The sequence below is a fragment of the Cavia porcellus genome, unplaced genomic scaffold, assembly GCF_034190915.1.
Source record: "Cavia porcellus strain 051 isolate PalLab524CR breed Dunkin Hartley unplaced genomic scaffold, mCavPor4.1 scaffold_41, whole genome shotgun sequence".
NCBI lineage: Eukaryota > Metazoa > Chordata > Mammalia > Rodentia > Caviidae > Cavia > Cavia porcellus.
Window position 1 is genome coordinate 3,034,985 of NW_026947524.1, and position 25,222 is coordinate 3,060,206.

Genomic DNA, 25,222 nt, shown 5'->3' on the forward strand with positions numbered 1-25,222 from the left:
GTTAGTGCTAGCTTGTGTGTTAGGGTGAGTATTAGGGTTACGTTTAGGTTTAAAATTTAGGGTTAGTGTTAGGTTTAGATTTAGGGTTAATGTTAGGATTAGAAGTTAGTGTTAGGGGTAGGGTTAAGGTAATGGTTATGGTTAGGGTTAGGGTTAGTGTTAGAGTTAGTGTTAGGGATTAGGTGTTAGGGAGTGGAATAGTGTTATGGTTATGGTTAGTGTTACGGTTACGATTAGGTTTAGGGTTAGCTTTAGGGTTATGGTTAGGTTTTGTGTTAGTTTTAGGGTTAGGTTTTGGGTTGTGGTTGGAGTTAGATGTTAGCAATAGGTTAGTGTTAGGGTTAGGGTTAGGTTTAGGGTATGGTTTAGGTTTACGTTGAGTTTTAGGTTTAGGAATAGTCTTAGGTTGACAGTTAGGGTTTAGGTTTAGGGTTAGGGTTAGGGTTAGGGTTTGGGTTAGGTTTAGGTTTAGTTTAGGGTTAGTGTTAGGTTTAGAAGTTGGTTAAGTGTTAGTGTTAGGGTTACGTATAGAGGTAGAGTTATGGTTAGGGTTAGATGTTAAGCCTAAGGTTAGGGTTATGTTTAGGGTTAGTGTTACGTTTATAGTTAATGGTTAGGGTTAGTGTTAGAGTTAGGGTTAAGGTTAGGGTTAGGGTTATCGTTAGAGGTTAGCATTAGGTTTAGGGTTAGAATTTGTGTTTAGGGTTAGGGTTAGGCTTAGAGTTTATGGTTAGGTTAGGGTTAGCGTTATGTTTAAAACTTAGGTTTAGGTTTAGGTTTAGGGTTAGGGTTAGGTTTAGGGTTAGGTTTAGTGTTAGGGTTATGGGTTATGTGTTAATTATTGTGTTAGGGTTAGGGTTAGGGTTAGGCTTAGGGATAGTATTAAGGTTAGGGTTAGGGTTTAGGTTAGGGTTAGAGTTAAGGTTAGTGTTAGGTTTAGGGTTGGGTTTAGGCTTAGTTTTAGTGCTTGCTTTAGGGTTACGGTTAGGGATAGGGTTACGTGTCGGCTACGGGTTAAGGTTAGGTTTACGGTTATGATTAGGTTAGTGTTAGGATTAGGGTTAGGGTTAGGGTTACGGTTATGATTAGGGTTAGTTTTATGGTTAGGTTTAGAGTTAGGGTTAGAGTTATGGGTTAGGGTTAGGGGTAGGGTTAGTGTTAGGGTTAGGGCAAAGTTTAGAGTTAGGGTTACGGTTAGGATTAGGTTTAGTTTTATGGTTAGGGTTAGGGTGTGGGTTACAATTAGGGTTAGGGTTAGGGTTAGGGTTAGGTTTAGGGGTTAGTTGTTAGGGATAAGATTGCAGTGAGGGTTAGGTTGATGGATGGTTAGAGTTTAGGTTTACAGTTAGGTTTAGGTTTAGAGTTAGGTTTAGGGTTATGATTAAATTTAGGTTTAGGCTTAGGTTTAGGGTTAAGGGTATGGTTACGGTTAGGGTTAGGGTTAGGGTTAGGGTTAGCGTTAAGCTTTAGATGTCAGGGAGCGGGTTTTGCTTATGCTTCTGGTTATGGTTAGGTTTTTGGTGACAATTAGTTTTAGGGTTAGGGTGAGGGTTAGGGTTAGTGTTATGGGTAAGGTTAGGGTTAGGCTGAGGTTTAGGGTTAGGGTTAGTGTTAGGGTTTGAAGTTAGGTTTAGTCTTAGTTTTAGGATTGGGGTAGGGATAGTTTTAGAATTAGGTTAGTGTTAGAGGTTAGGGTTAGTGTTAGTGTTAGGGTTAGGGTTAGTTTTAGGCTTAGAGTTAAATAGGGGTTAGGGTAAGATTTAGGGTTAGGGTTTGTGGTAGGGTCAAGGATTGTGTTAGGGCTGGGTTATGCTAGGTTTAGTATTAGGGTAAGGGTTACGTATAACAGATTGGGTTTGGGTTAGTTTAAGAGGTAGGGTTAGGGTTAGGAATCAATGTTAAGTTTAGGGTTATGGTTATGGTTAGGGTTAGGTTTAGGGTTAGTGTTAGGGTTAGGATTAGAAGTTAGGGTTAGTGGTAGGGTTAGGGTTATGGTTACAGTTCGGTTTAGGTTTAGTGTTAGGTTTAGTTTTAGGGATTAGTTGTTAGGGAGAGGGTTAAGGTTAGGCTTCAGGTTACGGTTAGTGTTAGGTTTATGATTAGGTTTAGGGTTAGGCTTAGGGTTAGGGTTAGGTTTAGTGTTAGTTTTAGGGTTTGGTTTGGGGTTAGGTGTTAGGGATATGGATAGGGTTAGTTTTAGGGTAATGGTTAGGTTTACGGTGAGGTTTAGGTTTAGGAGTGGTGTTAGGTTTATGGTTAGGGTTTAGGGTTACATTTCAGGTTAGGGTTAGGTTTCGGGTTAGGCTTATGTTTAGCTTTAGGGTTAATGTTAGGGTTAAAATTTGGTTCAGTGTTAGGCTTAGGGTTTGGGTTAGGTTAGGTTTAGGGTTAGTGTTAGGGTTAGGATTAGATGTTAGGGTTAGTGGTAGGATTAGGGTTATGGTTATGGATTGGTTTAGGTTTTGTGTTAGGTTTAGGTTTAGGGTTTAGTGTTAGGTTTACGTTTAGGGTTAGGATTAGGGTTAGGGTTAGGTTTAGTGTTAGTGTTAGGGTTAGGTTTAGGGTTTGGGTTGGGATTAGGTGTTAGGGATATGGATAGGGTTAGGTTTAGGTTTAGGGTTAGTTTTAGGGTAATGGTTAGGTTTACGGTGAGGTTTAGGTTTAGGAATAGTGTTAGGTTTACTGTTAGGGTTTAGGGTTAGATTTAGGGTTAGGGTTAGGTTTTGGGTTAGGCTTAGGTATAGCGTTAGGGTTAATGTTAGGGTTAGAATTTGGTTCAGTGTTAGGCTTAAGGTTAGGGTTAGGGTTAGGTTTAGGGTTATGGTAGGTTTCGGGTTAGGCTCAGGGTTAGGTATTACGGTCAGTGTTAGTGTTAGTTCAACCGGTAGGGTTAGGGTTCGGGGTAGATATTAATGTTAGGTTTAGTGTTAGGTTTATGGCTAGCATTAGGGTTAGCGTTAGTGTTAGTGTTAGGGTTAGAATTTAGGGTTAGGGTTAGGTTTAGTGTTATTTTTAGTGTTAGGGTTATATTTAGGTGTAGAGTTAACGGTTAGGGTTAGTGTTAGGTTTAGGCTTAGAGGTTATGGTTAGGGTTAGTGTTAGGATTAGTGTTAAATCTGAGGTTTATGTTTAGCGTCACAGTTAGTGTTAGGGTTAGGTTTAGAAGTTATTGTTAGGGTTATGTTTTGGGTTATTGTTAGTGTTAGGGTTTGTGTTAGGTTTAGAGTCACGTTTAGGTTTAGGGTTAATTTTAGGGTTAAAGATAGAATTAGGGTTAGGCTTAGGGTTAGAGTAAGGTTTAGGGTCACACCAAGGCTTTGGTTTACGTTTATGGTTAGTGTTAGGGTTATGGTTTGGGTTAGGGTTAGGTTGAGGTTTAGGTTTAGGGTTAGGGTTAGGGTTAGAAGTTAGGTTTAATGTTGGGTTTATGGTTAGATTTAGGGATAGGTTTAGGGTTAGGGTTAGTGTTAGAGGTTATGGTTATGGTTATGGTTAGGGTTAGAGTTAGGGTTAAATTTATGGTTATGCTATGGTTAGGGTTAGTGTTAGGTTTAGGTATTACAGTCAGGTTTAGGGTTATTTTAAGGGGTAGGGTTTGGGTTAGGGTTAGGGATTAATGTTAAGCTTAGGGTAATTTTTATGGTTAGGGTTATGTTTAGGTTTAGCGTAAGGGTTAGGGTTAGATGTTAGGGTTTGTGGTAGGGTTAGGATAATGGTTACGGTTAGATTTATAGTTAGGGGTTAGTTAGGGAGAGGGTTAAGATTAGGCTTCAGGTTATGGTTAGCGTTAGGGTTATGATTAGGTTTAGGGTTAGGCTTTGTTTTAGGGTTAGGTTTAGGGTTAGGCTTAGGGTTTGTGTTAGTTTTAGGGTTAGTTTTAGGGTCGGGGTTGGGGTTAGGTCTTAGGAATAGGGATAGGGTTAGGGTTAGGTTTATGTTTAGTTTATGGGTTAGGTTTACGTTGAGGTTTAGGTTTAGGTATAGTGTTAGTTTTACACTTAGGGTTTAGGTTTGTGGTTATGGTTTGGGTTAGGTTTAGGTTTAGTTCTAGGGTTAGTGTTAGGGTTAGAAGTTGGTTAAGTGTTAGTGTTAGGGTTACGTATAGAGTTAGAGTTAGGGTTAGGGTTAGATTTTAGGCCTAAGGTTAGGGTTATGGTTAGGGTTAGTCTTACGGTTATAGTTTATAGTTAGGGTTAGTGTTAGAGTTAGGGTTGAGGTCAGGGTTAGGGTTATGGTTAGAGGTTAGCGTTAGTTTTAGGTTTAGTGTTTGTATTTAGGGTTGGGGTTAGGGTTAGGCTTAGAGTTTATGGTTAAGGTTAGGTTTAGGGTTACGGTTAAAACTTAAGTTTAGGTTTAGGTTTAGGGTTAGGGTTAGTTTTAGGGTTAGGTTTAGGTTTAGGGTTATGGGTTAGGTGTTAATTATAGTGTTAGGGTTAGGGTTAGGGTTAGGGTTAGGGATAGTATTAAGGTTAGGGTTAGGGTTTAGGTTAGGGTTAGAGTTAGGGTTAGTTTTAGGGTTAGTGTTAGGATTAGGCTTAGTGGTTATGATTAGGTTTAGTTTTAGGGTTAAAACTTAGGTTTAGGGTTAGTTTTAGGGTTAGGGTTAGGGTTAGGCTTAGGCTTCAGGTTATGTTTAGGGTTACAGTTACTATTAGGTTAGTGTTATGATTAGGGTTCGGGTTAGGTTTATGGTTATGGTTAGGGTTAGATTAAGGGTTAGGCTTAGTTTTAGGATTAGAGTTATGGTTTAGGGTGAGGGGTAGGGTTAGTGTTAGGGTCAGGGTAAAATTTAGAGTTAGGGTTAGGGTTAGGATGAGGTTTAGTGTTATGGTTGGGGTTAGTGTGTGGATTACGATTAGGGTTAGGGTTAGGTTTAGGGGTTAGGTGTTAGGAATAGGTTTAGTGTTAGGCTTCGTGTAATGGTTAGGTTTAAGGTTACAATTAGGTTAGAGTTAGTGTTAGGGTTATTGTTTGCGTTAGATTTATGGTTAGTTTCAGAGTTAGGGTTAGTGTTAGGTTTACGGGTTAGGTGTTAGGGATAAGATTGCAGTGAGGGTTAGCTTTAAGGTGGGGTTAGATTTTAGAACTATGGTTAGGTTTAGGGTTAGAGTTAGGTTTAGGGTTATGATTAAATTTAGGTTTTGGGTTATGTTTAGGGTAAAGGGTATGGTTACGGTTAGGATTAGGGTTAGGTTTAGGGTTAGGGTTAAGTTTTAGGTGTTAGGGAGCAGGTTTTGGTTAGGCTTCTTGTTATGGTTAGGTTTTTGGTTACAATTAGGTTTAGGATTAGGGTGAGGGTTAGGATGAGGGTTAGGGTTAGGGTTAGGGATAGGGGTTAGGTGTTATGGATAGAGCGGTTGTTAGTGTTAGGTTTAGTGTTAGTGTTAGGTTTAAGGTTAGGTTTAGGGTGAGGGATAGTGTTAGGTTTAGGGTTAAGGTTAGGGTTACGGATAGGGTTATGTTTACGGTTAGGGTTAGCGTTTAGACTTAGGGTGAGGGTTGGGCTATTTTTAGGTTTAGGGTTAGGTTGAGCTTTAGGGTTAGGTTTAGAGTTAGGGTTAGTTTTAGTGTTAGGGTTAGGTTTCGTGTCAGGGTTTGGGTTAGAGTTTAGTGTTAGGGTTAGGTTTAGGTTTTGTGTTAGAGTTAGGGTTAGGTTTAGGTTTAGAAATTAGGCTTAGAGTTAGGTTTAGGTTTAGGATTAAAGTTAGGGTTAGGATTATGATTAGCATTTAGGGTTAGGGTTAGGTTTAGGGTTACTTTAGTGTTAGGGTTAGGGCTAGGTTTAGGGTTAGCGTTAGGGGTTAGTTGTTAGGGAAAGGGTCAGGGTTAGACTTCGGGTTATGGTTAGGTTTAGGGTTACAATTAGATTTAGGCTTAGGGTTAGTGTTAAGGTTATGTTTATGGTTACTTTCAGGGTTAGGGTTAGGGTTAGGGTTAGGGTTAGGGTTAGGGTTATGTTTAAGTTTAGGTTTAGGTTTAGATTTAGGGTTAGGGTTAGTGTTAGGGTTAGAAGTTAGGATTAGTGTAAGATTTAGGGTTAGGGTGAGGTATAATTTAGTGTTAAGGTTCGGGATGGGATTAGAGGTTAAGGTTAAGTTTAGGGTTAGGGTTAGGGTTAAGGTTAGGGTTAGGGTTACAGCTATGGGTTAGGGTTAGGTTTAGGGGTAGGGTTAGATTTAGGGTTAGTGTTATGGTAGGTTTCTTGTCAGGGTTAGGGCTAGGTATTACGGTCAGGGTTATGGTAGGTTTAAGGGGTATTGTTAGTGTTAGGGTTAGGGTGAGGCTTAGGATTATGTTTACAGGTTAGCGTCAAGTTTATGGTTATGGTTAGTGTTAGAGGTAAGTGTTAGGGTTAGGCTTAGGTTTAGGGTAAGGGTTAGCGTTAGGTTTAAGATTAGGTTTAGGCTTATGGTTAGTGGTTAGTGTTATGTTTAGTGTTAGAGTTTTGGGTTAGGGTTAGGGTTAGGCATAGAGGTCATCATTATGTTAGTGTTAGGATTAGGGCTAATCCTTAGGTTTAGGGTTTGGTTTACGGTTAGTGTTAGTGTTAAGTTTAGAGGTGAGTGTTAGGGTTAGGTTTAGTGTTATTGTCAGTGTTAGGGTTAGGGTTACTTTTAGAGTTAGGTTTAGGTTTAGGGTTAGTGTTAGGATTAGTGTTAGGATTACGGTTAGGATTAGGGTTAGGGTTAGGGATAGGGTTATGTTTAGGCTTTGGGTTAAGGTTAGTTTTGTTTGGGTTATGGTTACAGATATGGGTTAGGGTTAGGGTTAGTGTTATGCTAGGTTTAGGGTTAGGGTCAGGGTTATGTATTACAGTCAGGCTTATGGTAGATTTAAGGGTTTGAGTTACGGTTAGGGTTTCAGTCAGGTTTACAATTAGGATTAGAGATTATTGTTACGGTTAGGGTTATGCTTAGTGTTAGTGTTATGGTTATGGTCAGATGTTAGGGTTAGGGTTAGGTTTAGGTTTAGGGTTAGGGTTAGGATTAGGGTTAGAAGTGAGGGTTAGGGTTAGGCTTAGAGTTTATGGTTAGTGTTAGGGTTAGGACTAAAGCTTAGTTTCAGGATTAGGGATAGGGAAAGGTTTAAGATTAGGGTTACTGTTTAATTTTAGGGTAAGCTTTATGGTTAGGTTTAGTGTTAGGTCTAGAATTTAGTGTTAGGGTTAGAGTTAGGGTTAGGGTTAGGGTTAGAAGTTAGGGTTAGGGTTAGTGTTATGCTTAGTGTTATAGTTAGGGTTAGGATTACAATTACGTTAGGGTTAGGTTTAGGGTTAGTGTTAGGGGTTAAGTGTGAGGTATAGGGTTATATGTTAGGGTAATGGTTAGGGTTATGATTAGGGTTATCGTTTAGGGTTAGGGTTAGTTTTAGTGTTATGGTTAAGGTTAGGGTTAGGTTGAGGTTTAGGATTAGGGTTATTGTTAGGGTTAGGTTTAGATTTAGTCTTAGGTTTAGGGTTAGGGTAGGGATAGGTTTAGTGTTAGGGTTAGTGTTAGAGCTTAGGGTTAGTGTTAGTGTTAGGATTAGGGTTAGAGTTAGTTTTAGGATTAGGTTTAAAGTACGGGTTAGGGTAAGGTTAAGGGTTAGTGTTAGTGTTAGGGTCATGGTTAGGGTTAGGGCTGGGTTACACTAGGTTTAGGATTAGGGTTAGGTATTACAAATTGGGTTTGGGTTAGTTTAAGGGGTAGGGCTAGGTTTAGGATAAGGAATTAATGTTATGTTTAGGGTTATGGTTATGGTTATGGTTATGGTTATGGCTATGTTTATGGTTATGGTTAGGGTTAGGGTTAGGGTTAGGATTAGTGTTAGGGTTAGGATTAGTGTTAATCTTAGGGTTAGGCTTAGTGTTAGTGTTACGGTTAGAGTTTATGTTACGTTTAGTGTTAGGTTAGTGTTATGGTTATGGTTAGGGTTATGGTTAGAGGTTAGAATTCTATTTAGGGTAAGAGATTTAGGGATATGGTGAGGGTTAGTCTTAGAGTTGATGGTTAGGGTTAGGTTTAGGCTTAGAGTTAAATATTAGGTTCAGGGTTTGGTTAGGTTTAGGGTTAGGGTTAGGGATAGGATAAGGGTTAGGGTTAGGGTTAGTGGTTAGGTTTAGGGTTAGGATTACGGTTATTGCTAGGGTTAGGATTAGAGGTTAGTGTTAGGATCAGGTTTTGGTTTAGTGTTAGGGTTAGGGTTAAGGTTAGAATTATACTTAGGATTAGGATTACGCTTAGGGTTATGTTTAGTGTTAGGGTTACCATTAGGTTCGGGTTAGGGTTAGGGTTACATTTAGGTTTTGCATTAGATTTAGCTTTAGTGTTAGGGTTAGGGGTAGGTTGACGGGTTGGGTGTTAGGGATAGGGTTAAGATTATGGTTATGGTTAGGGTTAGGGTTTGGGTTGCGGTTAGTTTTAAGGTTAGGGTTAGGGTTACAGTTAGGCTTAGGATTAGAATTTTGGTTTAGGGTTTGTGTTAGTGTTAGGTTTAGGGTTAGTGTTAAGGTTTGTATTAGAATTTAGGGTTAGGGTTAGGGTTAGGGCTAGGTTTACGGGTTATGGTTAATGTTAGGGTTATTGTTTGAAGTTAGCGTTAGGTTGAGGTTTAGATTTATGGTTAGGGTTAAGGTTAGGGTTAGAGTTAAAGGTTAGTGTTAGAGTTAGGGTTACGGTTAGAGTTTAGGGTTAGTGTTAGGGTAACAGTTAGGTTTAGGGTTTGGTTGAAGTTTAGGGTTAGAGTTTAGGCTTATGGTTAGGTTTAGGGTTAAGGTTAGAATTTAGGTTTAGTGTTAGGTTTAGGGTTAGGATTAGGGATAGGTTTCGGTTTAGGGTTAGTGTTAGAGATTAGGGTTAGTGTTAGGGTTAGGATTAGAATTTTGGGTTAGGGTTAGGGTTAGGTTTAGGGGTTGTGTGTTATGGATAGGATAATTGTTATGCTTAGGTTTAGGTATAAGGTTATGTTATGGTTAGATGTTAGCGTTATGTTTATGGTTAGGGTTATAGTTAGGGTTAGGGTTTCGGTTACAGTTAAAGGTTATGGTTAGTGTTAGGGTTATGGTTATAGTTTTGGGTTACTGTTAGGGTAAGTGTTATGTTTAGGGTTAGAGTTTAGGGTTATTATTCAGTTTAGGGTTAGGGTTCATGTTAGGGTTACACTTAGTGTTATGGTTATGATTAAGGTTAGTGTTAGGGATTAGGTGTTACAGAGAGGGTTAGGTTTAGGCTTTGGGTAATGGTTAGGGTTAGGGTTACAATTAGGTTTAGGGTTAGGGTTAAGTTTAGGGTTAGGGTTAAGTTTAGGGTTAGGGTTAGAGTTAAAGTTTGTTTTATAGCTAGGGTTAGGGTTAGGTTTAGGGGTTAGGTGATAGCGATAGGTTTAGGGTTAGGGTTAGGTTAGCTTTCGGTTTAGGGTTAGCGATAGTGTTACAGTTAGGGTTAGGGTTAGGGTTAAAGCTTTAGTTCAGGGTTAGGTTTAGGGTTACTGTTAGGTTTAGGAATAGGGTAAGTGTTAGAATTAGGGTTAGTGGTTAGGTTTAGGGTTAGGATTACAGTTAGTGCTAAGGTTAGGTTTAGAGTTTAGTGTTAGTGTTAGGATGAGGCTTAGGGTTAATGTTAGGGTTACGGTTAAGGTTAGAGTTAGGTTTCGGCTTATGGTTATGGTTATGGTTAGGGTTAAATTTACATTTGCGTTTGGGTTAGGGCTAGGGTTAGGGTTAAGATTAGCATTTAGGGTTAGGGTTAGGTTTACGGTTTAGGGTTAGGGTTAGGTTTATGGTTATGGGTAGAGGTCAGCATTAGTTTTAGTGTTATGGTTAGGGTTAGGGTTTGGGTTAGAGCTAAAGGTTAGGGTTAGGGTTATGGTTAGAGTTTAGGGTTAGTGTTAGGGTAAGAGGTTTAGGGTTAGGGTCTGTGTTAGAGTTAGGTTTAGGGTTACGCTTAGTGTTAGGGTTATGATTAAGGTTAGGGTTAGGGGTTAGGTGTTAGGGAGAGGGTTAGGGTTAGGCTCTGCGTTACAGTTAGGGTTAGGGTTACGATTAGTTTTATGGTTAGTGTTAGAGTAAGTGTTAGGGTTAGGGTTAGGTTTAGGGTTAGTTTTAGTGTTAGGATTAGGCATAGGGTTAGGGGTTAGATTTTATCAATAGGGTTAGTGTTAGGGTTAGGGTTAGGGTTCGGTTTAGTGTTAGGTTATGGTTAGGGGTAGTGTTATGGCTAGGGTTAGATTTTAGGGTTAGGGTTAAGGGTTAGGGGTTTGGTTTTATCGATAGGGTTAGGTTTAGGTTTAGTTTTAAGTTTAGGGTTAGGGTTAGGGTTAAGGGTTAGTGGTTAGGTTTTATCGATAGGGTTAGGGTTAGGTTTAGGGTTTGTGTTAGATTTAGTATTAGGTTTAGGATTATTGTTAGGGCTAGGTTTAGGGGTTAGGTGTTAGGCATAGGGTTATGGGTTAGGGTTAGTGTTAAAGTTAGGGTTAGCGTTAGGGTTATGGTTATGGTAAGAGGTTAGCGTTACGTTTAGGTTAAGTGTTAGGGTTAGGGTTAGAGTTAGGGTTAGGGTTTGGGTTAGAGTTAAAGGTTAGGGTTAGGTTTAGGGTTACAGTTAGAGTTTAGTGTTAGTGTTATTGTAAGAGTTAGGTTTAGGGTTAAAGTTAGGTTTAGGGTTAGAGTTAGGTTTAGGTTTGGGTTAGGGTTATGCTTAGTGTTAGGTTTATGATTAAGTTTAGTGTTAGGGATTAGGTGTTACGGAGAGGGTTAGGTTTAGGCTTTGGGTTACTGTTAGGGTTAGGTTTACGATTAGGTTTAGGGTTAGGGTTATATTTAGGGTTAGAGTTAATGTTAGGAATAGCGTAAGGTTTAGGATTAGGGTTAGTGGTTAGTTTTAGGTTTCGGTTTACATTTAGGGTTAGGGTTAGGTTTAGAGGTTAGTGTTAGCTTTAGGCTAAGATTTAGGGTTAGTGTGAGGGTTAGGGCTAGGGTTAGAGTTAGGGTTACAGTTAGTGGTTAGCGTTAGGTTTGGGTTAGGGTTATGTTTAAAGCTTAGGCTTAGTGTTAGGCTTAGGGATAGTGTTAGTGTTAGGGTTAGGGTTAGGGGTTAGTTAGGGTTAGTTGTTACGGAGAGGACTGGGTTTAGGGTTAGGGTTATGTTTAAAGCTTAGGCTTAGGGTTAGTGATAGAGTTTGTGGTTAGGGTTAGGGTTAGGGACAGGGTTAGTGTTAGGGTTAGGACTAGGCTTAGGGTTATGGTTAGGGTTGGGATTACATTTAGGTTAGGGTTAGGGTTAGAATTCAGGTTTAGTGTTAGGGTGAGGGATAGCCTTAGGTTTAGTGTTAGTGTTAGAGATGAATGTTAGTGTTAGGGTACGGTTTCGGGTTAGGATTAGAATTTTGGGATTGGTTTAGTGTTAGGTTTAGGGGTTATGTGTTATGGATAGGGTAATGGTTATGGTTAGATTTATGGTTATGGTTACAGGTTAATGTTAGTGTTAGGGTTTTGGTTAGAGTTAAAGGTTATGGATAGTGCTAGGGTTACGGTTAGTGTTTAGGGTTAGTGTTAGTGTAAGTGTTATATTTAAGGTTAGTGTTAGGTTCAGGGTTAGAGTTTAGGGTTATAATTCAGTTTAGGGTTAGGGCTGGTGTTAGGGTTAGCATTAGGGTTACGCTTATTGTTAGGGTTATGATTAAGGGTAGGGTTAGGGATTAGGTGTTATGGAGAGTGTTAGGGTTAGATTTTGGGTTACGGTTAATGTTAGGATTACGATTACTTTTAGGGTTAGCAATAGGGTTAGTGTGAAGGTTAGAGTTAGGGTTAGATTTAGAGTTAGGGTTAGATTTAGGGTTAGGGTTTAGGTGTTATCTATAGGATTAGGGTTAGTGTTAGGGCCAAGGTTAGTTTTAGGGTTTGGTTTAGGGTTAGGTTATGGTTAGCCATAGTGTTAGGGTTAAAGCTTAGGTTCAGGGTTAGGTTTAGGGTTAGGGTTAGGGTTAGGGATAGGGATAGGGTAAGGTTTAGAATTAGGGTTAGTGGTTAGGTTTAGGGTTAGGATTACAGTTATTTTTAGGGTTAGGTTTAGAGGTTAGTGTTAGTGTTAATGTTAGGGTTAAGGTTAGAGTTAGGGTTACGGTTAAGGTTAGAGTTAGGGTTACGGTTATCTTTAGGCTTATGGTTTTGGTTAGGGTTAGGGTTACAATTAGGTTCGGGTTCTGGTTAGCGCTTGGGCAGGGATAGGATTAGAATTTAGGGTTAGTGTTAGGTTTACGGTTTAGGGTTAGATTTAGGAATTATGGTTATGGTTAGAGGTTAGTGTTAGGTTTAGGGTTAGGGTTAGGGTTTGGGTTTTTAGTTAAAGGTTAGCATTAGGGTTGGGGTTAGGGTAAGAGTTTAGGGTTAGTGTTAGGGTAAAGTTTAGGTTTAGGTTTAGGGTCAGTGTTAGGTTTAGGATTAGGATTACGCTTAGTGTTAGGGTTATGATTAAGGTTAGGGTTAGGGGTTAGGTGTTAAGGAGAGGGTTAGTGTTAGGCTTAGGGTTACGGTTAGAGTTATGGTTACCATTAGGTTTAGGGTTTGGGTTAGGTTAAGGGTTAGGGTTAGTGTTAGGTTTAGGGTTAGTTTTAGAGTTAGTGTTAGGCATAGGGTTAGGGGTTAGTTTTTATCGATAGTGTTAGGGTTAGGTTTAGGGTTAAGGCTTAGGGTTAGGGTTAGTGTTAGGTTTAGGCTTAAGTTCAGTGTTAGGGTTAGTGTTAGTGTTAAGGTTAGGGTTAGAGTTACAGTTAGAGTTTAGGGTTAAGTTTAGGTTAGGATTAGGGTTAGTGTTAGGGTTATGGTTAGAGGTTAGCTTTTCGTTTAGTGTTAGAGTTAGGGTTAGTGTTAGGGATAGGGTTAGTCTTAGAGGTTATGGTTAGGATAGGGTTAGTGTTAGGGTTAGGGTGAAAGCTTAGGTTTGGGTTAGGTTTAAGGTTAAAGTAAGTGTTAGAGATAGGGTAATGGTTAGGATTAGGTTTAGTGATTATTTTTAGGTTTTGGTTACGGTCAGTGTTAGTGTTAGCTTTAGGGGTTATTTTTAGCGTTAGGTTTAGGCTTAGGGTTAGTGTGAGGGTTAGGGTTAGGGTTAGAGTTAGGGTTAGGTTTAGGGTTAGGGTTAGGGTTAGCATTATGGTTCGGGTTAGGATTACATTTAGGTAAAAGTTAAGGTTAGGGTTCGGTTGAGAGTTAGGTTTTGTGTTAGATGTAGTGCTAGGGTAAGGGTTAGGGTTAGGTTTACGGGTTACGTATTAGGGATAGGGTTATGGGTTAGGGTTAGGGTTAGTGATAGGGTTAGTGTTATGGTTAAGGTTAGCCTTAGGGTTAGGGTTACTGTTATGGTTAGGGTTAGGGTTAGGTTGACTTTTAGGGTTAGGTTAGTATTAGGTTTACAAGTTGGGTTTAGTGTTAGGTTTAGAGTTAGTGTTATGGATAGGTTTAGGTTTTGGGTTAGTGTTAGAATTTAGGGTTAATGTTAGGGTTAGGTTTAGGGTTAGAGGTATGTGTTAGGCTTAGGATTAGCGTTAGTGTTCGGGTAATGGTTAGGGTTAGGCTTAGGGTTATGCTAGGGTTAGGGTTTGGTTTAGGGTTAGGTATTACAGATAGGGTTAGCTTTAATTTAAGAGGTAAGGTTAGGGTTAGGATAAGGGGTTAACGTTAGGTTTAATGTTAGGGTTATGCTTATGGTTCCGCTCTGTGTTAGGGTTAAGATTAGAAGTTAGAGTTATTGGTAAGGTTAGGGTTATGGCTACGTTTAGTATTAGGGGTAGTGTTATGGTTAGGGTTAGGGGTTATGTGTTAGGGAGAGGGCTAAGGTTGGGCTTCATGTTATGGTTATTTTTGGAGTTACTATTATGTTTATAATTAGGCTTAGTGTTAGGGTTAGTGTTAGTTTTAGTGTTAGATTTACCATTAGGGTTTGGGGTTAGGTGTTAGGGTCAGGGTTAAGGTTAGGGTTAGGGTTATGGTTAGGCTTTGGATTATGGTTAGATTTAGGGTTATGATTAGTTTAGGGTTATGTTTAAGTTTAGGGTTAGTGTTAGGTTTATGGTTAGAGGTTAGCTTTTGGTTTAGGGTTAGAGTTAGGCTTAGTGTTAAGTTTACTGTTAGGCTTAGAGATTATGGTTAGGTTTAGGGTTGGGGTTAGTGTTAAATCTTAGTTTCAGGGTTAGGGTTAGGGTTAGTGTTATGTAAGGGTTATGCTATGTGTTAGAATTAGTGTTAGTGGTTAGTTTTAGGTTAGGGTTATGGTTAGGGTTATGGTTAGGTTTAGAGGTTAGTGTTAGGGTAAGTGTTAGGTTTAGGGTAAGCGGGAGGGTTAGGGTTAGGCTTAGAGTTAGGGTTAGGTTTAGGGTTAGGCTTAGGGTTATGGTTATGGTTAGGGTTACAATTAGGTTAGCGTTAGGGTTAGGGTTAGGGTTTGCATTAGATTTAGTGTTAGGGTTAGGATTATAGTTTAGGGTTAGGTGTTAGGGATAAGGTTATGGATTAGGGTTAGTGTTAGGCTTAGAGTTAGGGTCAGTGTTATGGTTATGGTTATGGTTAGGGTTAAGGTTATGGTTAGATGTTAGCATTACATTTAGGTTTAGGGTTAGTGTTAGGGTTAAGGTTAGGGTTAGGGTTTGGGTTAGAGTTAAAGGTTATGGTTAGGTTTAGGTTTACAGTTAGTGTTTAGTATTAGTGTTAGTGTAAGATTTTGGCTTGGGGTTAAGGATAGGTTTAGGGTTAGGGTTAGAGTTAGGGTTATGGTTACACTTAGTGTTAGGGTTATGATTAAGGTTAGGGTTAGGGTTTAGGTGTTATGGAGAGAGTTAGGTTTAGGCTTTGGGTTATGGTTAGGCTAGGGTTACGATTAGGTTTAGGGTTAGGGATATAGTTAGGATTAGGGTTAGGGTTAGGGTTAGGAATAAAGTAAGGGTTAGGATTAGGGTTAGTGTTTAGTGTTAGGGTTATGGTTACAGTTAGGTTTAGGGTTAGGTTTAGAGGTTACTGTTAGTTTTAGGGTTAGTGTTAGGGTTAGTGTGAGTGTTGGAGTTTGTGTTAGAGTTAGGGTTACGGTGAGGGTTAGGATTAGGGTTATAGTTACGGTTAGGGTTATAATTAGGTTAACGTTAGTTTTACGGTTATGGTAGGTTTAGGGTTTGCGTTAGTTTTAGTGTTAGGATTAGTATTAGGGTTAGGGTCAGGTTTAATTGTTAGGGGTTAGGGATAGTGTTATGGATTAGGGTTCTTGTTAGAGTTAGGCTTCGGGTTAGGGTTAGGGTTAGGTTATGGTTAGGGTTAGCGTTTAGGGTTAGGGTTAGGATTAGTGTTAGTGTTATTTTTAGGGTTATGGTTACGTTGAGGTTAATGGTTAGGGTTAGGTTAGAATTTATGTTTAGTGCTAGGTTTAGGGTTAGGGTTACAAATAGTTTAGGATTAGGGTTAGTATTAGAGTTTAGGGTTTGTGTTAGTGTTAGTGTTTGGGTTAGGTTTAGGCTTCGGGTTACGTTTAGGGTTAGAGTATGGGTTAGAGTTAGGGTTAGGATAGGCTTAGGGTTAGGGTTAGGTATTATAGTCAGGCTTAGTGTAAGTTTAAGCAGTAGGGTTAGTGTTAGGTTAAGGGATTAATGTTAGGTCTGGGTTAGGGTTATTGTTATGGTTAGGGTTAGGGTTAGGATCAGAAATTAGCGTTGTGTTGAGGGTTAGGGTTAGTGTTAGGCTTCGGGTTAGGGTTAGGTTTAGGCTTAGGAGTTAGCTGTTGGGGAGATGGTTAAGTTTAGGCTTCACATTAATGTTAGGTTTAGTGTTACGATTAGTTTTAGGGTTAGCCTTAGGGTTAGTGTTAGGGTTACAGTTAGGTTTAGAGTTATTTTTGGGTTTATGTTCAGCGTTAGGGTTAGGGGTTATGTGTTTGGGATAGGGTTAGGGTTAGGTTTCGGGTTAGGTTTACGGTTAGGGTTGTGCTTAGGGATATTGTTAGGTTTAGGGTTAGTGTTTAGGGTTATTGTTAGGGTTAGGGTTAGTTTTAGTGTTAGGTTTAGGGTTAGGCTTAGGGGTTAGTTGTTAGGGTTAGTTGTTACGGAGAGTGTTGGGTTTAGGGTTAGGGTTATGTTTAAGGCTTAGGCTTAGGGTTAGGCTTAGGGTTAGTGTTAGTGTTAGGGTTAGGCTTTTGGTTAGGGTTAGGATTAGGGTTATGTTTAGAGGTTAGCATTAGGTTTAGTGATAGAGTTTGGTAAGGGATAGGGTTAGTGTTAGGGTGAGGATTAGATTTTATGGTTAGTGTTATGGTTAGGGTTAGGTTTAAAGCTTAGGTTTAGGGTTAGGGTTAGCGTTAGGGTTAGGGTTAGGGATAGGGTTAGTGTTAGGGTTAGGCTAGGCTTACAGTTAGGGTTAGGATTACATTTAGGTTAGGGTTAGGGTTAGATTTAGGGTTAGAATTTAGGTTTAGTGTTAGGTTTAGGGTTAGGGTTAGGGATAGGTTTAAGGTTAGGTTTAGTGTTAGAGGTTAGGTTTAGTGTTAGGGTTAGGTTTAGGGTTAGGATTAGAATTTTGGTTTTGTTTTAGGGTTAGGTTTAGGGGTTATGTGTTATAGATAGGGTAATGGTTATGGTTACGTTTAGGGTTAGGTTTATGGTTTTGGTTAGAGGTTAACGTTAGGGTTAGGGTTAGGGTTAGGGTTAGGGTTAGGGTTTCGGTTAGAATTAAAGGTTACAGTTAGTGTTAGGGTTACGGTTATAGTTTAGGGTTAGTGTTAAGGTAAGTGTTAGATTTATGGTTAGTGTTAGGTTTAGGATTAGAGTTTAGGGTTATGATTCACTTTAGGGTTAGGGCTAGTGTTACGGTTAGCGTTAGAGTTACGCTTAGTGTTAGAGTTATGATTAAGGTTAGGGTTAGGATTAGGTTTCCGGAGAGAGTTAGCTTTAAGCTTCGGTTTACAGTTAAGTTTAGTGTTAAGATCAGGTTTAGGGTTAGGGTTAGGGTTAGGGTGAGGGTTACATTTAGGGTTAGTTTTAGAGTTAGGGTTAGAGTTAGGGTTAGGGTTTAGGTGTTAGCGATAGGGTTAGGGTTAGGGTTAATTTTAGGGTTTGGTTTAGGGTTACAGTTATGGTTAGCAATAGTGTTAGGATTATGGTTAGAATTAAAGCTTAGGTTCAGGGTTTTGTTTAGGGTAGGGTTAGGGTTAGGGATAGTGTAAGGTTTAGGGTTAGGATTATGGTTAGTTCTAGGGTTACGTTTATAAGTTAGTGTTAGTGTTAGGATTAGGCTTAGGGTTAGTGTTAGTGTTAGGGTTAAGGTTAGAGTTAGGGTTACGGTTAGGTTTAGTCTTATGGTTTTGGTTAGGGTTAGGGTTACAATTAGGTTCAGGTCCAGGTTAGGGCTAGGTTCAGAGATATGATTAGAATTTAGGGTTAGGGTTAGGTTTCCGGTTTAGGGTTAGGGTTAGGGTTATGGTTATGGTTAGAGGTTAGCGTTAGGTTTAGGCTTAGGGTTAGGGTTTGGGTTTTAGGTAAAGTTTAGCATTAGGGTTAAGGTTAGGGTTAGAGTTTAGGTTTAGTGTTAGGGTAAATTTAGGTTTAGCGTTAGGATCAGTATTAGGCTTAGTGTTAGGGTTATGATTATGGTTACGGTTAGGGATTAGGTGTTAAGGAGAGGGTTAGGGTTAGACTTTGCATTACAGTTAGGGTTATGATTACGATTAGGTTTAGGGTTAGGGTTAGGGTTAGGGTAAGGGTTAGGGTTAGGGTTAGGTTTAGGTTTAGTTTTAGAGTTAGGGTGAGGCATAGGGTTAGGGGTTAGGTTTTACTGATAGTGTTAGGGTTAGGGTTAGGGTTTAGGGTTGGGGTTAGGTTTACTGTTAGGTTAAGGTTAAGTTTAGGGTTAGGGTTAGTGTTAGTGTTAGGGTTAGGGTTAGTGTTACAGTTAGAGTTTAGGGTTAGGTTTAGGGTTAGGGTTAGTGTTAGTTTTAGGGTCATGGTTAGAGGTTAGCGTTTGGTTTAGTGTTAGAGTTAGGGTTAGTGTTAGGGTTAGGCTTAGTCTTAGAGGTTTTAGTAAGTGTTAGGGTTAGGGTTAGGGTGAAACCTTAGGTTTGGGTTAGGTTTAGGGTTAAGGTAAGTGTTAGTATTAGGGTAATGGTTAGGATTAGGTTTAGTGATTAGTTTTAGGGTTCGGGTTACGTTTAGTGTTAGGGTTAGCTTTAGGGGTTAGTTTAATGGCTAGGATTAGTGTTAGGGTTAGTTTGAGGGTTAGGGTTAGTTTTAGAGTTAGGGTTAGGGTTAGGCTTAGGCTTAGCGTTATGGATAGGTTTAGGATTACATTTATGTTAACGTTAGGATTAGGGTTGGGTTGAGGGTTAGGGTTAGGTTTTGCATTAGATGTAGTGCTAGGGTAAGGGTTAGCGTTAGGTTTATGGGTTACGTGTTAGGGATAGGGTTATGGGTTAGGGTTAGAGTTAGTGATAGGGTTAGTGTTATGGTTAGTGTTAGGCTTAGGGCTAGGGTTAGTGTTATGGTTAGGTTAGTATTAGGGTTTCAAGTTGGGTTTAGTGTTAAGTTTAGAGTTAGTGTTATAGATAGGTTTAGGTTTAGGTTTAGTGTTAGAGTTTAGGCTTGGTGTTAGGGTTAGGTTTAGGGTTAGAGGTATGTGTTAGGGTTAGGGTTAGCGTTAGTGTTCGGCTAAGGGTTAGGGTTAGGGTTAGGGTTATTTTAGGGTTAGGGTTAGGTTTAAGTTTAGGTATTACAGACAGGGTTAGCTTTAGTTTAAGAGGTAAGGTTAGGGTTAGGGTTAGGGTTACGCTTGAGGTTAGGGTTAGGATTAGATGTTAGCATTATTGGTAGGTTTAGGGTTATGGCTACATTTAGGATTAGGGGTAGTTTTATGGTTATTGTTATGGGTTACGTGTTAGGGAGAGAGTTAAGGTTAGGCTTCGGGTTATGGTTATTTTTTGGGTTACTATTATGTTTAGAGTTAGGCTTAGGGATACGGTTAGTGTTAGTTTTAGGGTTAGATTTAGCATTAGGTTTTGGGGTTAGGTGTTAGCATCAGGGTTAAGGTTAGGGTTAGGGTTAGGTTGCCGGTTAGGGTTAGGCTTAGGGATAGTGTTAGCTTTAGGGTTAGTGCTTAGAGTTAGGGTTACGATTAGGGTTTGGGTTATGGTTAGGCTTCGGATTATGGTTAGGTTTCAGGTTACGATTAGTTTAGGGTTAAGTTTAAGTTTAGGGTTAGGGTTAGGTTTATGGTTAGAGGTTATCTTTTGGTTTAAGGTTAGAGTTAGGCTTAGTGTTAGGTTTAGTGTTAGGCTTAGATGCTACAGTTAGGTTTAGGGTTGGGGTTAGGGTTAAAGCTTAGGTTCAGGGTGAGGGTTAGGGGTAGTGTTATGTAAGGGTTATGCTACGGGTTAGGATTATTGTTATTGGTTAGTTTTACGATTAGGGTTACAGTTAGGTTTAGGGTTAGGTTTAGAGTTTAGTGTTAGGGTAAGTGTTAGGTTTAGGGTAAGTGTGAGGGTTAGGGTTAGGCTTAGAGTTAGGGTTCAGTTTAGGTTTAGGCTTAGGGTTATGGTTATGTTTAGGGTTACAATTAGGTTAGCGTTAGGGTTAGGGTTTGTGTTAGATTTAGTATTAGGGTTAGGATTACAGTTTAGGGTTAGGTTTAGGGATAAGGTTTTAGGGATAAGGTTATGGATTAGGGTTAGTGTTAGGGTTAGAGTTAGGGTTAGCATTATGGTTATGGTTAGGATTAGGGTTACGGTTATGGTTAGAAGTTAGCGTTAGGTTTAGGGTTAGTGTTAGGGTTATGGTTAGGTTTAGGGTTAGGGTTAGAGTTTAGTGTTAGTGTCACTGTAAGGGTTAGGTTTAGTTTTATGGTTACGTTTAGGGTTAGAGTTAGTGTTAGGGTTAAATCTTAGGTTTAGGTTTAGGGTTAGGGTTACTGTTAGGGTTAGGATTAGGGTTAGTGTTAGTTTTAGGGTTAGGTTTAGGGTTAGCGTTAGGGCTTTGCTTAGAGGTTAGCGTTAGGTTTAATGATAGAGTTTGTTTTAGGGTGAGGATTAGTGTGAGGCTTAGAAGTTATCATTAAGGTTATGGTGAGGGTTAAGTTTAAAGCTTAGGTTTAGTGTTGGGTTAGAATTAGGGTTAGGGATAGGGTAAACTTTAGGATTAGGTTTAGTCATTAGGTTTAGGGTTAGGGTTAGATTTAGCTTAGGGTTAGGGTTAAGGTTAGGGTTAGGTTTTCGGTTAGGTTTAGGATGTGGATTAGGATTAGTGTTAGGGTTACGGTTAGGTTTAGGGGTTACGTGTTAGGGATGGGGTTACGGTTAAGCTTCGGGTTATGGTTATGGTTAGGGTTACGATGAGGTTAGGGTTAATGTTAGGGTTCAGGGTAGCATTTGCGTTAGATTTATGGTTAGTTTTAGGGTTAGGGCTAGGTTTAGAATTAGGTGTTAGGTGTTAGGTGTTAGGGATAGGGTTATAGTTAGGGTTAGTGTTAGCGTTAGGTTTAGGGTTAGGTTTAAGTTTTAGTGTTAAAATTATGGTTATTGTTAGCCTTTAGGATTGGGGTTAGGGTTAGGTTTAGTGTCATGGTTAGGGTTAGGCTTAGGTTGACGTTTAGGGTTAGGGTTACGTTTAGGATTAGTGTTAGGGCTTAAGGTTAGGGTTTAGGCTTAGGGTTATTGTTTAGGGTTAGGTGTTAGGTTTAGGGGTTAGCGTTATGGTTAGGCTTAGGGATAGGTTTAGGGTCAGGATTAGGGCTAGGGTTATGGTTATGGTTAGGGTTAAGGTTACGATTAGGGTTAGAGATGATGGTTACCCTTAGGGTTTTGGCTAGGGTTAGTGTTACGGTTATGGTAAGAAGTTAGTGTTAGTGTTAGGGTTAGGTTTAGGTTTAGGGTTAGACTTAGTGTTAGAAATTAGGGTTAATGTTGCGGTTAGCTTTAGGGTTAGGCTTAGGGTTAGTGTTAGTTTTAGGGTTAGGGTGTGGTGTTAGTGTTAGCGTTAGGGTTAGGGTTAGGGATATTGTTAGGCTTCGGATTACGGTTAGGGGTAAGGTTACCATTAGGTTTATTCTATCCTTACGGTTAGGATTAGCGTTAGGATTAGGTTCAGTGTTAGTTTTAGAGTTAGGTTTAGCCATAGGGTTAGGGGTTAGGTGTTAGGGCTAGGGTTAGGGTTAGGATAGGGTTAGGGTTAGGTTTACAGTTAGGGTTAGGTTTAGTGTTAGGTTTATTGTTATGGTTTATGGTTAGTGTTAGTGTTAGTGTTATAGTAAGGACTACGGTTAGTCTTCGGGTTACGGATAGGATTACAGTTATGATTAGGTTTGTGTTAGGTTTAGGGCTAGGTTTAGGGTTAGGGTGAGCATTAGGTTTAGATGTTAGGAATAGGTTTAGGGTTAGGGTTAATTAGGGTTAGGGTTAGGGTTAGGGTTAGGGTTAGGGTTAGTGTTATAGGTCAGGGTTATTGTTAGATTTAGGGTTAGGGTTAGGGTTAGTGTTACAGGTATGTATTAGGGTTATTGTTAGCATTAGGGTTAGTGTTAACCTTAGAGGTTATGATTAGTGTTAGTGTTAGGGTTAGGGTTAAAGCGTACATTTAGTGTTAGTGTTAGTGTTAGTGTTAGTGTTAGTGTTAGGGTTAGGGATACACTAAGGGTTAGGATTAGGTTTAGTGTTTTGTTTTAGGGTTAGGGTTATGGTTAGAGTTAGGGTTAGGTTTAGAGATTAGTATTAGTGTTAGGGTTAGGTTTAGGGTTAGTGTGAAGGTTAGGGTTACGGTTAGAGATAGGGTTAGTGTTAGGCTTAGGCTTAGGTTTATGGTTAGGTTTAGGGTTACAATTAATATAGCATTAGGGTTAGGGTTAGAGTTTACGTTAGATTTAGTGTTAGGGTTAGGGTTTGAGTTAGGGTCAGGTTTAGGGGTTACGTGTTAGGGATAGGGTTATGGGTAAGGGTTATTGTAAGGGTTAGGGTTAGGTTTACAGTTTCGGTTATGGTTAGAGTTTAACGTTTTGTTTAGGGTTAGGGTTAGGCTTAGGGTTATGGTTTGGGTTAGAGTTAATGGTTAGGGTTAGGGTTTGGGTTAGAGTTAAAGGTTATGGTTAGGGTTAGAGTTACAGTTAGAGTTTAGGTTTAGGGGTTAGGTGTTAGGGATAGGGTTATGGGTAAGGGTTATTGTAACGGTTAGGGTTAGGTTTACAGTGTCGGTTATGGTTAGAGGTTAACATTTTGTTTAGGGTTAGGGTTAGGCTTAGGGTTATGGTTTGGGTTAGAGTTAAAGGTTATGGTTAGGGTTAGAGTTACAGTTAGAGTTTAGGGTTAGTGTAAGGGTAAGGGCTAGGTTTAGGATTAGGGTTAGGTTTAGGGTTAGAGTTAAGGGTTATGGTTAGGTTTAGGGTTAGGGTTAGTGTTAGTGTTAGGGTTAGGGTTAGGGTTAATATTAGGGTTATAGTTAAGGTTAGGGTTAGGAGTTAGGTGTTAGGTTAGGGAGAGGTTTAGGGTTAGGCGTTGGGTTATGGTTAGGGTAAGGTCACCATTAGGTTTAGGTTTAGGGTTAGGGTTAGGGTTAATGTTTGGTTTAGGGTTAGTTTTAGAGTTAGGGTTAGGACTAAGGTTAGGTGTTTGGTGTTAGCGATAGGGTTAGGGTTACAGTTAAATTTTGGATTCGGTTTAATTTTAGGGTTAGTGTTAGGGAGAGTGTTAGGGTTAGGGTTAGGCTTTAGGTTTAGGGTTAGGTTTAGGTTTAGGGTAGGGTTAGTGTTACAGTTAGAAGTTAGTTTTAGTGTTAAGTTTAGGGTTAGGGTGAGGGTTATGGATAGCTTTATTGTTAGAGTTTAGCATTTGTTTTAGTGTTAGATTTTGGGTTATTGTTAGTGTTAGTTTTAGGCTTAGAGGGTATCGATAGGGCTAGGGTTAGGGTTAAAGCTTAGGTTCAATGGTAGGATTAGTGACTAGTTTTAGGGTTAGGGTTACGGTTAGGGTCAAGGTTAGGTTTAGAGGTCAGGGTTAGGGTTAGAGTTAGGGTTAGGGTTAGGTTTAGGGTTAGGGTTAGGTTTACAATTGTTTAGCATTGGGGTTAGGGTTAGAGTTAGGGTTAGGGTTAGAGTTTGCATTAGATTTAGTGTTAGGGTTAGGGTTTGAGTTAGGGTTTGTTTAGGGGTTAGGTGTTAGGGATAGGGTTATGGGTAAGGGTTAGTGTAAGGGTTAGGGTTAGGGTTAGGGTTACGGTTATGGTTAAAGGTTAGCATTAGGCTTAGTGTTAGGGTTAGGGTTAGGATTTGGGTTAGAGTTAAAGGTTAGGGTTAGGTTTAGTGTTACGATTAGAGTTTATGTTTAGTGTTAGTGTAAGTGTTAGGTTTAGGGTTAGGGTTAGGTTTAGGGTGAGAGTTAAGTTTTATGTTTTGGTTTAGGGTTAGGTTTAGTGTTAGGATTAAGGTTAGTGTTACGCTTAATGTTAGGGTTATGAGTAAAGTTATGGTTAGGAGTTAGGTATTAGGTAGAGAGTTGGCATTAGGTTTTGGATTATGTTTAGGGTTAGGGTTATGATTAGGTATAGGGTTAGGGTTAGGTTTAGGGTTTGGTTTAGGGTTAGTTTTAGAGTTAGTGTTAGGGTTAAGGTTCGGGGTTAGTTGTTAGTGAAAGTGTTAGGTTTAGGTTTAAGGTTAGGGGTTAGGTCTTAGTGATAGTGTTAGGTTTATGGTAACGTTTCGAGTTGCGGTTAGTGTTAGGTTTAGAGGTTAGGGTTAGGGTTAGGGTTAGTGTGAAGCTTAGGTTAGGGTTAGAGTTAGTGTTAGGGTTAGTGTAAGTGTTAGATTTAGGGGTAGGTTAGGTTTAGGGATAGAGTTAAGTGTTATGGTTTGGTTTAGGGTTGGGGTTAGTGTTAGGGTTAGGTTTAGTGTTATGCTTAATGTTAGGGTTATGATTAAAGTTATGGTAAGAAGTTAGGTTTTAGGGAGATGGTTAGGATTAGGTTTTGGATTATGGTTAGGGTTAGGGTTACGATTAGGTTTAGGGTTAGTTTTAGGGTTAGGGTTTGGTTTAGGATTAGATTTAGAGTTAGTGTTAGGGTTAAGGTTAGGGGTTAGTTGTTAGTGAAAGTGTTATGGTTAGGGTTAAGGTTAGGGGTTAGGTGTTAGCAATAGGGTTAGGGTCAGGGTTACGATTCGGCTTACCGTTAGGGTTAGATTTAGAGGTTAGTGTTAGAGTTAGGGTTATGGTTAGGGTTAGTGTGAGGCTTATGGTTAGTGTTAGACTTACAGTTACGGTTAGTGTTAGGCTTAGGTTTATGCTTAGTGTTTGGGTTTAAATTAGTTTAACGTTTGGGTTATGGTTAGATTTAGGTTTTGAGTTAGATTTAGTGTTAGGGTTAGGATTAGGGTTAGGGTTAGGTTTAGGGGTTAGGTGTTAGGGATAGGGTTATGGATAGGGGTTAATGTTAGTGTTAGGGCTAGGGTTAGTCTTAGGGTTAGTGTTAGGTTTATGGTTAGGGTTACCTTTTAGGGTTAGGGTTAGGATTAGGGTTAGTGTTATGGTTAAGTTTAGGGTTAGTTTGAGGTTTAGGGTTATGGTTAGTGTTAGGGTTAGAATTCAGGTTTATTACTAGGTTTAGTGTTAGGGTTAGGGATAGTTTAGGTTTAGGGTTAGTGTTAGAGGTTACGGTTAGAGTTAAGGTTAGTTTTAGGGTTAGGTTTACGGTTAGGGTTAGATGTAATGGTTAAGGTTAGGTTTAGCTTTAGCTTTAGGGTTACTGTTATGCTAGGGTTAGGGTTAGGTTTAGGTATTACAGTCAGGCTTTGGGATAATTTAAGGGGTAGGGTTACGGTTAGGGTAAGGGATTAATGTTAGGTCTGGTTTAAATTTATGGTTATGGTTAGGGTTAGCATTAGGGTTAGGATTAGAAGTTAGGGTTCTTTGTAGAGTTAGGGATATGGTTACGTTTAGGGTTAGGGTTAGTGTTAGGGTTTGGGTAAGTTGTTAGGTGTTAGGGAGAGGGTTAAGGTTAAGCTTCCAGTTATGGTTAGTGTTAGTGTTACAATTAGGTTTAGGGTTAGGGTTATGCTTAGGTTTAGTGTTAGTTTTATGGGTAGGATCAGTGTTAGTGTTAGAGGTTAGGTGTTAGGGATAGGGTTAGGGTTAGGGTTAGGGTTAGGGTTATGTTTACCGTTAGGGATAGTGTTAGGCTTATTGTTAGGGTTTAGGGTTAGTGTTAGTGTTAGGGTTAGGGTTACAGTTAGGCTTGCGGTTATGGTTAGGTT